The 17,665-nt window shown below is 42.9% G+C and overlaps 1 protein-coding gene across 1 annotated transcript in view; it reads right to left on the reverse strand.

Moving 5' to 3' along the window:
- The window catches only part of KIAA1549L (KIAA1549-like ortholog), a 196,712-nt gene that overhangs the window by 145,857 nt on the left and 33,190 nt on the right, over nucleotides 1-17,665 (reverse strand). The window lies entirely within an intron of this gene.

The following is a 17,665-nucleotide window of genomic DNA, read 5'->3' on the forward strand; positions in this document are numbered from 1 at the left end:
ATATATATATATATATATATATATATATATATCTCACATCTTGAAATGTACTGTGTTCTGCCCCATTGGGCAGAAGGTCAGAAAGAACATTCCTGCGAGTCAGCCTTGGCAGGAATTCAGCTACACAAGACTTGACTCAGGCCTCGGAGACTGACGTGCCCAAAGTGATGGTGCACGTGTTTCCTGCCCTTGGGCTCAGGTCCTGCCAAGGAGGTTGCAGGGAGATCCCTCTGCAGAAGGAGCTGACTGTCCCTCTTGGCTGATGTAACTCTGATGTGACTGCCTTTGGTCTGGTTGCTGACCTCAAGCCCCCAGAATTTCAGTCTGGGGCCCCAGCCCTCTGTGCCCCAGTTAACTGACTGAGTACTGGGATTTGCAGTCATTCTTCTGCTTGCTGACTCATTCACTCACCCACTTTCACTAAGCTCCCACTCTGCCTAGCAATGCTCCAGGTGCCAGGGACACAGAAGGCACCCAGGAAGCCAGGTCTGCTCTATGGAACCTGCATTCTAGTGAAAGCGACAGCAAATAAATGAGAGATTTTTATGTAATAAGTTCCATGGGAGAGCAAAGATAAAACAAGGTGATACATTTCAGAGTGAAGTTGGGGAGAGTTCGTTTTAATAGGATGTACAAGTAAGGCCTCATTTACCCTCTGAGCTGGCACCTGAACACAGGTACAGAGCCAGCCATGCAGGGATGGAGGGAAGGATTAGCTTGGAAAGGGACGATAACAAGGTCATGGGACAATAAGGAACTTCACAGGAGGTAAATTCTTGGGAAAGCCAAAAGCCTGGAGAAAGTGAACAGGAGGAAGAGCAGTCACAGAAATAGGGAGAACCCTGTAGGTCACTATGTGGAGCTCGGATTACCTTCCAGGTACAATGAGAATCCACAGCTGAGCTTGAAGTAGAAGGATACCAAGAGCTGACTCATATTTTTAGAAGATTATAGCATCAACGGTGCTCTGGACTCTGGCTCTATAGCTCTGCCTGTGCCGCCTTTCTTTGGATCACCTCTCTGAATGTTTGTTTGTTTTGCTGAATGTGAGGTTCTGTCTAGTGCAATGTCTGGGCCCAGTCTCTCTGCAGTCCACCATGAGAGACGAAGGGGGACCTTCTTGGGGAGTGCACCCCTCCCCCACCCATTCATCTCACTGCCTGTTCTATCCACATGGCCTGTGTACTCATTACTCAAGTGCTCTGACTACAGAATAAACTTGTCTTTCAACAAAATGGCAGATTCTCATTCCCTGTAAAGCCACCAGCTTGGCAGTATGCTAGTTTCAGCACAGTGACAGATTGTCCGAGTGGCATTCACTCTACAGGCTGCCACTCCGAGTGCCATGTCTCTACAGGCTGCCACTCCGACCAGCTGTGTGGGATTTCCAGGTTTTAAAAGACCACTCGGGTGTCTAGAGCAAAGCTTTCTCAGCCAGGAATGGGCATATTTAAGGTTTTTGAAGGTTCCAGATGTGCCCTGTCCATTCCAGACTTATCACAATCAGGAGCAGGGATAGGGGATCTGTATTTCTGAAAAGTTCCCCAGACAATTCTGATGTACTTTTGCTGAAGAGCTGCTAACCTGGGAGAGACAGGCTACATTTATAAGCTCAACAGGGCAAAAAATTTTCTTCAACAAGGAAATAACTAAACATCAGCCAAAATAAATAAATCTCTATGATGGCATCTGTACAGTAAAAGTCATAGAACCAGAAGCAAGACTATCTCCTACTGACATGGATGAGGGCTGCTGGAAAAAAGAGAAGAGGAGGTGAGGAATTAGGTGTTAATGGGTCTATGCAGTGCTGACCTCCTCTGCTCACTGGGGAGGAGGGAGGCGCCCACTCCACCACCCTCCTTGCTTTAAATGTTCACAGCTCCACAGCAACAGCCGGCAAATACACACACACACACACACACACACACACACACACACGGGGTTTTCAACACTACAAGCCCTGAAGATACATATTCTGCCAGCCTCTCAATTCCCTTGGCTGTCCCCCTGAAAGATGGAAACATTACAGCCCTGCTTAATTTTAAAAAAAAATCTATAACACCAAATAATTAGAATTCCTTCACCATCCCTCTCGTGCTGAAGTGTCAATAAAGATGGCAGGCCCCAAGCTCCCTGGCCTGGAAAAGCCAGAACCACAGCCACCAGGTGGGAGCTCAGTTCACCTGGCAGGGGCTTGCTGAGCCCTCACATGTGTTGGTTTCTATGCAGCAGGCTTCACCTATGTGATTTCATTAAATCATCCAACCTACTCCTTAGAGTGGTTGCTAGCACGTTCTCTTGTACAAATGAGCATGTCAGAAGGCCGAGGGTATTCCAGAGCTTCCCCAAGGCACACTGCTCACACCAGGGTGCAGCAGCAACCCCAGTCTTGATTTCTCCTCCATTTCTTGCAAGGGACTAGATAATAAGTACTCAGTGGGGTAAAGTGAACAAGCATTAGAAGTGCCTCCCTTACACACTGTACTCATGTAAATCTAAACTGTAGGTACAGTAAATTCATATGTTCTTTCAACCTTCTACATTTTCCTTGGCTCTGTCTTGTATATAACCTTCACTGTGCTTCATGCTTGGGACACATTCCAACCGGGCTGACAGAATGAGTTACATGTGAATGAAGATGGAAAAGGGATTTTTCTCTTCGCAGAAAAGAATCTACTACTGTTAGGTGAAGGTTCTGATAAGCTCCTGAGGCTAGAAGTTGTATCTCCAAAGCCTAAGATTTTTAAGAGAAAAGCGGTTCTGTGTAATTAAGTATTAAAACCTGGGAACAGTAGTGCGGGAGATCTGGAATGAGGGAACTTAGTAGATGGAAGACAAGAGGAGGACACTGTAAGGATGCCATAGCCTTCATGGCAACTCCAGTTTTCACAAAGATCTTCCAAGCTGAGAAGTGCGTGGCAGGACTGCATCACCTGGAGGACCTATGAGGAGGCGAAGTTGCCACCCACAGGGACGTGTGGGGAGCATTAGAGATGGCCCAGACGAATGTGGGTGCTGGAGATTCAGGAGGCCCTGGAGTCATGAGTCTTGAGATGTACAGAAGGTTTGTAAAGGACTTCCAGCTGCCCTAAGTCATGACATGTTGGAAGGCAGTACTGGTGTTCACTCAGCATACAGGAAACCTATGAAAACATCTGTTACCATGGACACCTAAACAAACTACCAAGTCACACCGCAGCAGTCCGAGGCTCATTCTTTACCCCCTCCTTCATTCTCCAACCTGCCTCACTTCTTCCTGCAGCCTGAATCTTAAGTGAAAGCGGCACACTAACATTAAGAACTCCAATCACAGACTCGGATAAGAGTTTGGCAGTTCTTCGAATGAGTAAACAGTTACCATGCCAACGAGCAATTCCACTTCTAGAGAAACTGAAAACAGCTATTCACACAAAACATGTACATAAATGTACTTGAATGTTCATAGTAGGACAATCACAGTGGCGAAAAAAAATAGAATCAACCTGTGTCCAACAGGTGGATAAACAAAATGTGTTATATACACACATACAAGATTAAGCAAAAGGGGATGAAGTAAGACATGGATCCACCTTGAAAATGTCATGTTAAGTAAAAGAAGCTACATACAAAAGCCGCACAGGGTCTGATTCTATTCACGTGGATGGTCTCCCATGGGCAGAGCCACAGGAACAGAAGGGGATCAGATGGGAAGGGGGAGGCGGAGTAACTACTAGAGTCTACGGGTTTTCTGGAAAAGTAATGAAAATCCTTTAAAACCAGATAGTGCCAATGATTGGACAACTCCGTGAACATATAAAAAGCACTGAATTGTATATTTCTAAGTGGGTGAATTTTATGAAATGCAAATCTTATCCCAAAGCCATTAATTAAGAAACAAAGACAGGGCCCTCCCTGGTGGTGTAGCAGGCTAGAGCACTGGACTGTGAAGCTCTCCGTTGCTACTGCAGTGCATGAGGTGACCCACATGGCTGGCAGACCTCTCCTGACCGCCCGCTGCTCCCTGTATTTCAGTCAGTCTCTCTGTTCTGCTCCACCACTCTGTCTCTGGGGAATCTGCTCACCACCACACCCTACATCCCAGTTCTTGAGCGCATAAATAAATAAGTCTTTAAAAAAGAAAAACAAACAACAACAACAAAACTTCCCCCTGACACCCAAGACAGCCCAGAGGATATTACTGCTCCCTCTTCCTGCACTTCCTTCTTCTACTGGCTCTGGGACATCTAAACAACAATTTGGTGATGTTCCCACAACATGTTTAAAAGAAAATAAGCTCAGGATCGTCATTCTTCCCAGGACTAGAGAGTCATAAAGTCTACTCCAGGAAATTACGATGGCAGAGAAAGCAGAATTACGATCACAGCGTGCCGTATTTTAGCTGAGAAGAGTTCATTACAATATATATTTTTAAAGTAGTGCTGAGAATGCTAATCAACACTCACAAAATTTAATCTTCTCACTGCATACACGATGTTTTCTCCCAAGTTTTATTAATAACACACATCACTCACCAGTACATAAAAGGGGCCAACGAACAGGAGGGATGCGGGGCAGAACAGAGGATAGCGCTGTCTTCGCTCTCTTTCAGACAACATGGCGGCACTGGGCTGGAGACCACAAGTGTGGAGCCCAGAGTGTGCAGGTCTGAGATGACCGTTCTCAGCAGGTCCCACGTCAAATGTCAGCTGGGTAACTCTGTCAGCGCCTCTGCCAGGATTTGGGGCTTCCCCATGACTAGAATGACTTGAAATGAAATAGTCTTTGATCTTTTTTTCGCAATGTGTGACACCCGTGGAGATCCTTGGAACCAACTCTGGAGTTTTGCTGCAATACAAAAACTTTGGTGCCATGGAAACTACTGGCGGGGAAAGTGTGAAAATGTATACCCCTGTGAAACTTCCTAATGGGCTAGAATCAGTAGTTCTCTTTGAAGAGCCCAGTGTAATACTTGCCAGTCAATGAGTTTCAATATCCAAACGGCTTTGCTCAAAGGGCTCTAGCCCCACTGGACAAAAAAAAAAAAAAAGCCTTGGCACTTAAAAAAATTATTTAAAAGTCCCTGCTATTTAAAATGATGGAGAAATGTCACTGAGAATTAAATGTTTTGCCAGGGGGGAAATGTGCCTGTCTGGAAAAGACTGTAGACACTTGCAGGGAATGAGCAGCAGGGCGCTGTGCACCCGCAACGCCCTCCTACAAGGGAGTTCAACAGATAAGGGTTCTTTGTGTTTGGGGTGGTTTTTCTTTCTGGTTTTCTTTTTTTTTTAACTACAGGGTTTTCTTTTCACCTTCCCATGCACCAAATTTGGCATAGTCTGAGACAAACAAGCCAGACTCCAGGGTCTTACACTTTGCCTGGTCAGAGCATCACCAGTATTTCTCCTTAGTTTTCTCATAGTAATACCAGCAGCTTCACACCCAGTAGATGGTCATTAAAGTTAATCTAGAAACAAAATTCTGTATCTACTACATCACACAGACAGAGAAAGCAATGAAGAAAACATACAAATGACAACAATTTCCCAGGATGGGTGTTCAAATTCTTCTTTGCATTCAGGTAGCCAGGGAATGCGCAGACTAGGAAGATGTCCGCAGCCACTGCAACAAGAGTTTAATCCCCAGCCCGGGAGCTGACCCACATGGCACAGCAGACCTCTTCTGTCTCACCTGCTGCTCCCCTCAGCAGTGTATTTCAGTAGCTCTACCTGTTTTGCTCCCCACTCTGTCTCTGGTGAATCCTCTCCGCGCCCACCCCACATCTGGCCTGTACCTCAGTTCCTGTATGCATAGATAAATAACTCTTTAAAAGAGAAAACTATTCTGGCCCTTCCTGGTGGCGCAGCGGGTTAAAGCACAGCACTGAGAATCTAAAGCCACTTCCGCATGAGTTCGATTTCCCCCTACCCAGGAGGAGATCCACATAGCGTGGCAGACTTCTCCTGACCCACGCACTGCTCCCCTCAGCAGTGTACTTCCTCGATCTGCCTGTTCTGCTCCCCACTCTGTCTCTGGTGAAGCCCCTGAGCCTCTGGCCTGTACCCCAGTTCTGTATGAACAAATAAATAAATCTTAAAAAAAAAAAAAAAAAGAAAGAAAACTATTCAACCAGGAGCCAGGACTCTGCCAAGGTCTTTACCAACCTCTCCTTCTCCCATGTGGAACTTCGACTACAGATAAGCAAAACTTCCAACACCAAGTTCCCTGGGGCCCTCCCGTCCTGTCCCTACTCGGGATTTAATGCTGCTTGTACCAACTCTGCCTCATTCCTCCTCCAGACTCCAGAATGGACTTTCCATTAGCCCCATGGTCACTTGCTTTGCTGGAATATACTTTTTTTAATTAAATGTTTCAGTTGTTTCATTAGCATGAGTGTGAGTCTGTTCTGATTCCTACTTGTTAATCACAACATGCTTTATTAGTGAACAAAAGACACCAGCGTTTTCAACTCAATGAATTCTAGACTATCTTTCCCACCCCTCATGTCTTCCTCTGACTGCTGTTGCTTCTCAGAATTTTCAACTAGTATTCTTCCATGTCTTGGCATGCCAAGTGTAGATCAATCAACTTAGCCATGTGTATTAGTGTTTTTTTCCAGGGAAACAAATAGGAGATAGAGAAATCACTTAAGTACGTATTTATAGTTAAACAATTATATAATTATGTGTGTGTGTGTGTGTGTGTGTGTGTGTATACAAGCACATATACACATCTAGTGAGATTTGCTATAATAAAACAGCCCATGTCACTATAGAGGTTGAAAAGTTCCATGATTTGCCATCCACATCTGCCAGGGAGGTTGGTGGTATAATCCCAAAGCCTGAAAGCTGAAGAGTTGATGATATAGATGCGGAGTTTGAAGGCTTGGAAATCAGAAGCCTCAAGGCATGAAAAGATCAATGTCCCAGCTCAATAGTCAGACCAAGAGTAAATCCTCCCTTTCTCCACCATTTTGTTCTATTCAAAATGTCCTCAACAGACTGGATGCTGCTGCCCACATTGGGGTGGCATTACTCAGCCTACGAATTCAAATCTAAATCTCTTCCAGAAATACCCTCATAGATACAACCAGAAATAATGGTCAAACAGCTATCTGAACAGATATTTTATGTCAAGCTGACATAAAGTTATCACCTATAAAAAATATTTTAAAAACTATTTTCCAATGCATAGTTGTAGAGCAACATAAAACTTGTTTTCTTCATATTGGCAGAGAAATGTATGATCCAGTCAACAATGTTTATTAAGCTCCTACTATATGCCATGTAGGTGTCAGGTGCTGAGGACTCAGCAGAGAACAGCCCCTGACCTTTACAGGTCCATAAAGAAGTCAGACCAGTCTATAGAAGATTGTAAAACTGTGATAAATGCCCTAAGTGGGTCATGCAAGCAGGGAAAGGAACAAACAGCAGAAGCCTCTGACCAAGATGTGGGGGTTAAGAAGTGCTTCCATGGAAGGTAACAGTAAAGGAAGACAAAAAGGTCAAGCAGGAGCTGGGGGTGAGGGTCGGGTGGTTCCAGCCAGGGAGAACACCTGGGGCAAAGAGCCAGAGCTAAGAGACACAGGGCACAGACTTAGAGTCTTAGACACCCACGAAATTCAGTGGAGCTGTATCAAAGACCTGGGGTGGAGGAGGATGCAGGGTTAAGAATCTGGATGGATGCTGAGAGCATCACAGAAATCCCAGATGACCTAGTCAAGTTCTTCCAGGTGCAGGGAGATATGGGACCAATCAAGAAGGGCCTAAAAAGCCTTGCTAAGAAGCCTGGACTTGATCCTGAGGCCATCAATAGTCACCAAGGGGGTTTAAGCAAAAAGTGATATAAGCAGATGGAAAAATCATCTGGAAAATCATGGTGACTGCAGTAGAGAGAACAAGTTTTAGAAAGACATGGTCAAGACAAGAAGAGGGGAATGCTAACTTATTTGAGCAGGTAACAGGATTATTCAGGGAAAATAGTACAGGGGTCCTCCACTTGCATGTGTACATACACTGCATCATGTATGTGTACATATATCACTGCTGGCTTTCTACACCCTCCATGGGTAAGACAGAAAGGGAGGGGATGAGTTTTGTTATCTTTCTATCTTCTGGGCCCATAACAGAGACAATGTTTGCTGGTTGAATGAATGAATGCTTAAATAAATGGATACAAGTGCAAATGAACAAATGATGAGGAACAAGGAACTCTGGGAGTATTCACAGAAAGATCTTGAGTGTTGGAACCAATCAGAGCTTTACTTGAATCACAGGACTACACTTTGCTGTAATGTGAGCAAGTTGTAGCCATAATATTATCATGGTAAGAATCAAATGAAACAGTGTATATGAACTGGCAAGCCAGGGTTCAGCACTGGCAAGGCTGGAAGCAATTTTGATTCTCGAAATAATCAAAACAGATCTACCATGTAATCCAGGAATCCCCACCTCCTAGGTATCTACCTAAAGAACACTAACAAGTTTTTTTTTTGTTGTTTTTTTTTAAAGATTCATTTATTTGTGCATGCAGGCCAGAGGTGTGGGGCGGTGAGAGGATTCACCAGAGTGGGGAGCAGAGTAGGCAGACTGACGAAGCACACTGCTGAGGGGAGCCCGGGGCCGGTCAAGAGAAGTCTGATGCACCATGTGGGTCACCTCCCGGGTGGGCGGGGTTCGAACTCATGCAAAAGTTTCTTAGTGCTGTGCTTTAACCAGCTGTGCCACCAGGGAGGACCACACGTTTTTTTAAAGGATTTTTTTAAATTAAATTGAGAATGTTATCCTTCATTACTATTTTATAGTTTTTAAAATCATGAATGACAGAATTTTGTCAACTACTTTCCTATAGTAATGATAAAAATCACAAAATTTTTAGTCTCTACCATCCAGGCACCAGCAGAGAAATACAGCACCAGAGAAACAGAGCAGCACAGAATCTATGAGGCAAAGTGGAAGGCAGCTTTTCAGAAGATTCCTTGTTAAATAAGAAATCATCCACCAATCCTCATCCCAGCGACTACTGAGCCACAAAATAGCAGGAGTTTAAAATAATTATTTGGAGAGCAAGGAAGTTAATGCATTTAGGAAAGGTGGCATCAAGAACAGTACAAAATAACATAAGACAGACTTTCCTAATCATATTCAGTCAAGTAGAAAGAGATTCAGACCTTCTGCGATGAGTAATTATCAGCCAAAAAATAATCAATGACTTCAACTGAGCCACTTTGTCAGTGTTGTCCCAGAGATCAGCCTCACAAGAGGCTGTCCTCATTTCTTTTTCCTCTAGTACCAGAACTCGGAGCATGCCCTTGAATGCTCACTTGCCCAAGAAGTTGGTATTTATTCTGGGCGGTTTCAATCAATAGTGTTTAAAATTAGTGTGTCTTAAACTCATGCCATTCTCAGCAACATGGAGGGAGCTGGGAGAGCTCATGCTCAGTGAAATAAGCCAAGAAGAAACAAGAAAAATATCAAGTGGCTTCATTTGCAGGAGGGATAAAGGGGGACCAAGTAAAGGATTGGGGGGGGGAAATAATAAATTAATAAACAAATCAGCAGGCAACTATAAATCAGAGATATTCTACAAGGGAGGGGGGCAGCGGCTCAAATAGGCAAGGAAAGAGCATTACAATGATGGTTCACAGGTGAATTGCTGGTGGGCATTATATGGGGAATATAATTCCCATCTATTCCTCTCCCTGAGAGGAGAAAGTATACATTGTACAAAAATGAACAATGATGTAAAAAATATATATATATAATTTTTAAAAACCTAGTATATCTTACAACACTAATTTTCTTCAATTCTTTTGCACTAGCTTTCACAAAAAGCAAAAAAAAAAAAAGAAAAGAATAAAATTGAAATAACAGGAAGAGGGTGGTTATGAGGAAGATGAACCAACAATAATATGGTTCCTGGAATTGAGTGTGAAGAAAGTAATGACATTATATGTTAAGTCCATGTGTTACCTTGTATGGTTCTTATAATAACCCAGTGAGGGAGCTACTATATTTCAATGAATAAAGGCATACTTGAGGAAGGAAAAGCTGCCAAATCAACTATAACAAAATACTTTTGAGAGGAACTAAAATACAAAAAATATCTATGAGAACCAAAGAAATATATTACCATTTGCATTTTATAGGTAAAGAAAATGAAATGTCCAGCCCCCCTGAACAAAGGCATGGGCTTAGGGACTCTGCCTTTTCATGTACCATCAATCAAAAAAATTTTTTAAATGAACATGAATAACAGAGAACTTAGGAAACTTGCCCAGCACACTGCTCAGTAAACTAAGAAACTCAACAATCTGATACCGAAGGCACAGGTTGAATACACTGTTGCCCAGTGTCAAGCCTCCTGGGAGAGATGGGAAAAATGGACAAAGTTTGAATTTCATCATTCTCATTACTTGGAAAGAAACACACTAGCTTCTCACAGAAGCCAAAGTTTTACCTACTGCAAATCTCAGAGAGAAATTTCTTAGAACTGTTACTTAAGGGGCATACTGCAGATAATTTTGTCAAGACTCTCAAACATAATTAGGAAGCTAATATAAAAACACAGCTTAGTGAAAACCATTTTCATGGCAAAGGTTCTATGACCCAAGAATGTTACCTTCTCATAACAGACTACAAATCACACATAGACCTAAATCTATCCAGAGATGCACAGAATATGCACCTCCAATTGTCTTCCTTGCACTGTTCTCCACCTCCTTGTCAATTTGTCTGTTTTTCCTGCGTTGGTTTATTGGGCAGTTGAAGTTACCAGGTGGCAAAGCCTTGTAAGAATGCTGCTGCTTGATAAATTCTGTCCATGTGGCGCTCCACTTATGAATTAGGGATTGGCTAGCCACTAAATGACTCAGACTCCGGGTGAGCTTCAGTAACACCATCCTCTCCTCTAAAAGAGTCTTCACAGTCTTGGCTTCCACATGAGAGCAGCTCAGAAATCCTAAGCTGCAAGAAGAAAAGCAGCACTTTGAGGCACCGAGCTCAGGAGTTGACTGCCTGGATCCTAAACCAGGCTCTCACACTAGCAGCTGAGTGGTCCTGCACACGCTCAGGGATGTCTTGAGGCCTCAATTCCTATGTCTCCAAAATGAGGAGCATAATGACATCTCCCTCCCAGAGCTGTTGTAAAAAACATAATGAGGTCATTTACATCAGAGACTTCATATGGCTGGCACATGGCGAGCATTTAGTAAATGTTGGTTGATTTCATTACTTGGGTAGCTTTTTATTATTATTATTATTATTATTTAGCAGTAGTAACACTTGGGCCCTTTGGGAGAAAAGGTTGCACAGGTGTGAACTATTTTGTAGCTCGGGCATGAGCTAGAATGAAGTGTGTGGAGACAAATAGTAACCGCGAGGTACAGCAAGCACCTACAGGCTGCCTGTCAGTGTCTCTGGATGCCTCCGTGAGCAGGGAGGCAGCTGGCATGGGGAAGAACTCCCAGCTCATCATTCTACAGCCTAGATAATCTCTTTCTACCCCGTTTATAAAATTTGGAGACCACCTATGATGCTCAACATGTAGTAGATATTACTACTATAGCAGTCCATCAATTTTCATTTAACTAGTCTCTAAGAATGTTGTCTTGTTAGCAAGAAAAAAAGAGAGCCACTTCTTATGAAAATATTTAGAAATGATTGCTCTTAGAGATAGGGCATTATGTGTGTGTGTGTGTGTGTGTGTGTGTGTGTGTGTATATATATATACACACACACACACATATGGGGAGGGGGAATCAATCTACCCACTCATTTATAACACTCTTCTTTTTAAAAATACTCTATCATGGCCCTCCCTGTTGGTGCAGTGGGTTAAAGCACAGCACTAAGAAGCTAAAGCCACTTTCATATGAGTTCGATTCCCACCTACCCCGGAGGTGACCACATGGCGCAGCAGACCTCTCCTGACCTGCCTGCTGCTCCCCTCAGCAGTGTACTTCGTAGATCTGCCTGTTCTGCTCCCCATTCTGTCTCTGGTGAAGCCTTTCACCGCCCCGGAGCCTCTGGCTTATACCCCAGTTCTGTATACACAAATAAATAAATCTTTAAAATAAAAATACTCTATCAAAGAATTTCACTGCAGAAAAGTTTAAAAATAGGAACTAAATAAAAGGAAGAGAAGTAGTCTCGTATAAGTCACTTGTGCAGTGATAATTACACAAGGCATTTTGGTGTCTACTCTTCCAGAATGTTTTTCTCTGCATATAAATACACACATGCAAATCCATTTTTAATAACACCATACAGCAAAGACCAGGGCCCCCATTTCCCTTGGGATCAACTCTGCCTACACCAATATTTGCAAGGAACAAAATGTAAATGCTTACTAAGAGGGAATTTGCTTACGTGTTTAATTAGCAGAAACACAAAGGTAAGAGAATTATTTTTTAATTAAACATACTACCCAAAGGCCTATAATCTCCCCATTATGCAGAAGTCTCTCTGCAACCAACAAGATGTAACTGAGGACCAAGCAGACAAATAAACACACTTCCACAATAGATGCTCAAGTTTATTGAATATACGTAATATTCAGGCGCTCACACAAACTAAGGACAAGATTGAATGTGTCAGTATTCACATATAACTTCACATACTGAAAGTCAATAAATGTTTCAGAGACATAGGAGCCCATACACTCACCCCTTATATATCATGTGTGTCCAACAAATAGAATCCCTTTCCAGCCCCTCCCCATAACAGTGAGCAGGCAAGAGGGCTGTAATATGCAGTGATCAGTTCTGCAGCAGTTCAAAATCAGATGCAATCTATACTTGCTCACCTACCACTCCCTGGCTTCCACCTCAGGTTCTCTCTGCACTCCCCACCCTCCCATCAAGAGATACTAATGAAAGCCAGTGTTCTAATTCCACTCTAGTGAAAATAGACCTCCCTGAAGGCAGGGAACACTTGGGATTCATTGTTATTTTCTATGTTTGAGTGATCCAGGAGCCCCCGCCAAAGAGGGCAATGGACAGGGAGTGCTCATACATCTTAATCAATTTCTTTGAAATCGATTTCTTCACTGTACTCTCCTGAAGAGTAGAGTACAGTGAGGAACATAAATATATGTTGTAGGTCGCCAAGGGAAAGGAGACGTGAACATAAAAGGAGCAGGTGGGATGAAGGCTACTCTACAAGCTGAACCAGGACCAGGATGGATGGATGGCTGTGATGGAGACCATGAATCAGAGGGAATTTACTATACTCCCCAGGACACTGGCTTTCAACTTCTCACCCCTTTTATAGTGACAAATAAAAAGCAGTATGTTATGCTGTTAATAGTTGCATCAAGCAAACTCCCCTAGCTGAGCACCATGAGACAGGGCAGGAGACAGAGTGCCACCAAGGGCCAAAGGCAATGAGACATTAGGTGGCCAGTCTGTCACCAGGGGCACCAAATACATCTGACCACTTCAAAAAGAGTAGACACAAACCACTCCAGAAGACCTGCTGCACCCACCTCCTCTCCCCAAAACACAAACGCACACACACACCTAGTTGGAGAAGATGTCTGGAGGGCTGGTCTTGGAAGTAGAGAAGCAAATAAATCCCTCCCACCTCCTTACCACAAGGTTAGAAATAGCTGTGCTTGTGCTAAATGGAGAAGTGCCACATCCCTTTACATTATTATCAATTCATGTTGCTGGAAATTTGGAATAAACTCTCCAATAGCACCCAAGTGCAGTGCATTAGAAAAGCCCTCTCCTAGCAGCTGGTAGCTGCAATCAAACCTTGGGGATTTAAGATTATAAAAAGCACTGTAAGTAATGTGTTGTTTAAAAGCTTGAAACACCTCATCTTGCCATTCCCACCAGCCCAGCTGTCACTTTCAAATGCCACCATTTTCAAATTCTGTCTCAAATGCTCTCTCGTGTGTTTGTGTCTGTGTGTGTGTGTGTATGTAGAACTGGGGTACAGGCCAAAGGTGTAGGCTGGGGCACTGGGTAAAAGGATTCACCAGAGATAGTGGGGAGCAGAATAGGTGTACTGACTGAAATACACTGCTATGGGGAGCAGTAAGTGAGACAGGAGAGATCAGCACCATGTGGGTCAGCTCCTGGCCAAGGATCGAACTCAGGCTTTCACGGTAGAGCAACCAGGGAGGCCCTCTCTCTCAAGTATAACACTGTTAATTCCACACCTTCCCTCCTTCTATGCAGTGTTTCCCATAGGGACAGAAGCATTGGTCTGTCCAATGCACCAGCTGACTAACAGATGCCAACTTCAGATCCTGGACCACCTTGGCAGGACTTGCCAAGAAACCGAGTTGCCAGCTCTGCCAGCCTGAGCCCACCACCTACCTGCAGGCTCTATTAGAGAGAAGAATTCATTGGGCAGGCCAAGGTACTTTCTATGGAGAGTGTTCAGTGTGCTGCATATTTGAACACATGTGATACCATCCTGGGAGAAGGCACTGAAGCTCCTTCCTCACTTGGAAAGCCTGAGCAATTGGGGTTCCAGAGAACCCTTGGAAGTATCTCATGATGAACCAGCTCTGGTGCATCTGCTAACCGAAAAGGTCCAAATATCAAACAATCTCAGGTAAGATTTTTCCTCCTCCTTCCTCTCTGACTTCTCTTCCTCCCCATCTTTCCAAATCCCCTCACTACATCAGCTAATGGAAAGAGGAAGAGGAGCAAGAAGTAGAGATGAAACTCATTACACATTTTTCCTCACACCAAGGGAGGTCTCATCTAGGGGTGAAGTGAGTTTTAAATTGGGTGAGCATTAAATAGCTTCTTTTTTTTCAAATTTTTAATTGGATTTTGATTTTACATTGGACCACTGACATTTTTAATAGATGGGAGAGGACTACTGAGAGTGACTGAGAAGCAAGGGAATGAAAGGGGAAGATCTAAGAAACAGCAAAGCTGTTTCCTTCATGCACCCTCCCAGGCTCCTTGGGTTCCACAAACTAGTATGTTTTCATTAACCCACATGTGTGAAAAGTCTCCCTTGCTAAAGGCATACGTGGACCTTATGGACAGTCTTATGACCCTCATCTCTAACACAGCACCAGCTGTGGGGGGCAAATAAATTAGGTCATCGATTTGAATTTTATAAAATTGAAAAGTCCTTTTGTTCCCTACTCAAGTTATAAATTACCTATTAAACTGACTTTACTTTCTCCTTTTCTCATTTTAAATCCTCATAGATCATGAAGACCATCAGCCAGGTAGAGAGAAGTCCCCTTGGCCTGTAATTGAATACCTTTATCCTCCCCATAATTCACTGGTATTCTACTTTTCCATCACACACAGAGGGACAAGGTGAGCTGGTTAACACTTCCTCCTCATGTAATTTAAAATAGGAAACTGTTTCAACTGAACATGTTTGAGAAGAAACCTTTTTGCTTCCTCAAATCTGTTTGGAAAACCTACTTGAGACTGGTTCCAACTGCTTCCAACATATATCTGGCAGAATGAAGTACACCAATTATATAGAATGGAATGAACCAAGAGCCTGTGACCAATATAATTTTTCCAGGACCTTCTGTGCATTTAGAAAAACGGTCTCAGGTGGATCACATAACTTTTCTGGCTGTTGCTAAATTATGCAGAAACATTATACTCATGAAATAATTTCAGACAGCATTTTTCTGACAATAATTCCAAACCTAACTGGAATTCCACTATGAATTTAGTTCAAACTCAAACACCAAAGCCAAACAAGAAACTAATACTCGAGGCAACTTTTTTTTTAATTTAGAAAATAATTTCACTTAAGATTGTATTTATTTATTTAGAATAGAGGCACTAGGGTGTAGACCAAAGATGTGGGGGATGAGAAGATTCATCAGAAATAGAGTGGGGAGCAGAACCAGAAGATTTTATTAAAATACATTGCTAAGGGGGGCAACTGGAGACACAGGAGAGGTCTGCCACACCAAATGAGGGTTAGTTCCCTGGCCAAGAATCAAACTCAGGCTATCACAGTGATAGCACTGAGCCTTACCCCTGTACCACCAGAAAGTCCCTGAATGGTGTCTCTTACATGATTGCTCTAAGCTCCACCTTCAGCCTTGCTTCCTCCTGACTTTCTATTATGAGGTCCAAAAAAATTTCTGCGATGATGAAAATATTTTACATCTGCACTGTCCACCTTGGTAGCCATTAGCAACAGGATACTAGTGGGTGCTTCAAATGTGACTGGTGCAACAGCAGCACTGAATTCTTAAGTCTAGATAGCCAGAGGGTCCTGTGGCTATCATATTGGAAAGCACAGTTCTATGTGTTCATTACTGTTGGTAGCCCAGAGACTTCCCTTGGAGGTGAGACCTGTGGCTCCCCAAGCTTTCTGGAAAACTAAGTAGCAATCCCTGAGCCTGTTATATCAGTTTCAAATTTTTCTTTTACACAGCAATTTCTTCATGATATTTCTCCTTTCTTTTCCAAAAGATAATTCTTCTCTGACAAAGTTTTAGACAATAGGAAGGATATATTTCTAAAGTAGTTTAAGAAAAACAGAATATGCCCAATACCTCCTTAACAAGCACCCACTGAGCATAATTTTTCCTGCAGTCTTTGGGGTCAACGTTATGAACACAGGCTATCACACTCAGAAGCGGCACATCAATTACTATAATGCACCTTAATGCAATGAAGCCCTCCGGGTCACAAGGCTCAGCGGGGCTATTTAAACCTACCCCAGACACAGATTTTTACAGCTTTCTGTCACATCTGCTGCCTACCTATTAATGTCAAGCCCTATTACTGTCAGAGTGTCTGCCTGTATTTATATATTGCCAACCTTGTATCAAAAAGGTAGTTGCCTGTGTCAATGCCTCTGGTTTGCCAATATTGTGAAGCTAGAAGTGTAGTTAATTAGAAACATGTGTAAAGTAAGGATTGTTAGGATATGAATGACGAAAAGAAGAGTTTTCAGCAAATTTCCATTTTTATACCAGGATCGCACTCGTTCATCATCTCAGAGCCTCTTTGCTTCCTCTTGGTCAGGGGAGAGGCTGCACAGTTGGTGCAAGGAAGTGGATCAGACCTTGCAGTTTCCTGCTAGAAGGGCCCCCAGTTGTTATTTAACTTTTTGATTGTACTACTCATTCCCCAAAAAGAATGTAAATATTTTGGAGTTAAAAACTTCAGGGAAAAGAGGGGGGGAAAGAATGTACTATGTTACATGGGGCCCCTATAATATTTTGCCTGGTACTATTTACCTAGAAAGGATCAACTTACTATTGAATGACCTAATAATATGCTTTACATATTCATATAGCATAAGCATAATAAAAGTGGTGTTCAAAGATAAACATTAACCAAAGCAGAAACTGCAGCTGTGCAGCAAAATTATGTTATCTTTTATCTTTTATCAGGAACTTATCTTTTGTTAGGAACTTAAGTTAAACTTAATCCCTTTGGTCATATTCAGTTACATTTGGAAAATGATCAGATGCCTGTCACCTCTGACAATTCTTGCTTGTGTGTGTGTGTGTGTGTGTGTTTGTATACGTGCTCAGAAAAAGTGACCAAGAAAGATTCTAGAATTCCCTCAATAAAAAAGAACTAAACCAGTGTAAAAAAAAGAACTAAACCAGTGAAATGTCAGAATGAACTCAATACTCTAGGAACATCTTACCAGTATCACTGGCCCTGGGGAGAACAATGATGTCTCTAACTTTAGGTGCTGATTCTATTAATGTGGCCTAGAGG

The sequence above is a fragment of the Condylura cristata genome, unplaced genomic scaffold, assembly GCF_000260355.1.
Source record: "Condylura cristata isolate star-nosed mole 26May11 unplaced genomic scaffold, ConCri1.0 scaffold00015, whole genome shotgun sequence".
NCBI lineage: Eukaryota > Metazoa > Chordata > Mammalia > Eulipotyphla > Talpidae > Condylura > Condylura cristata.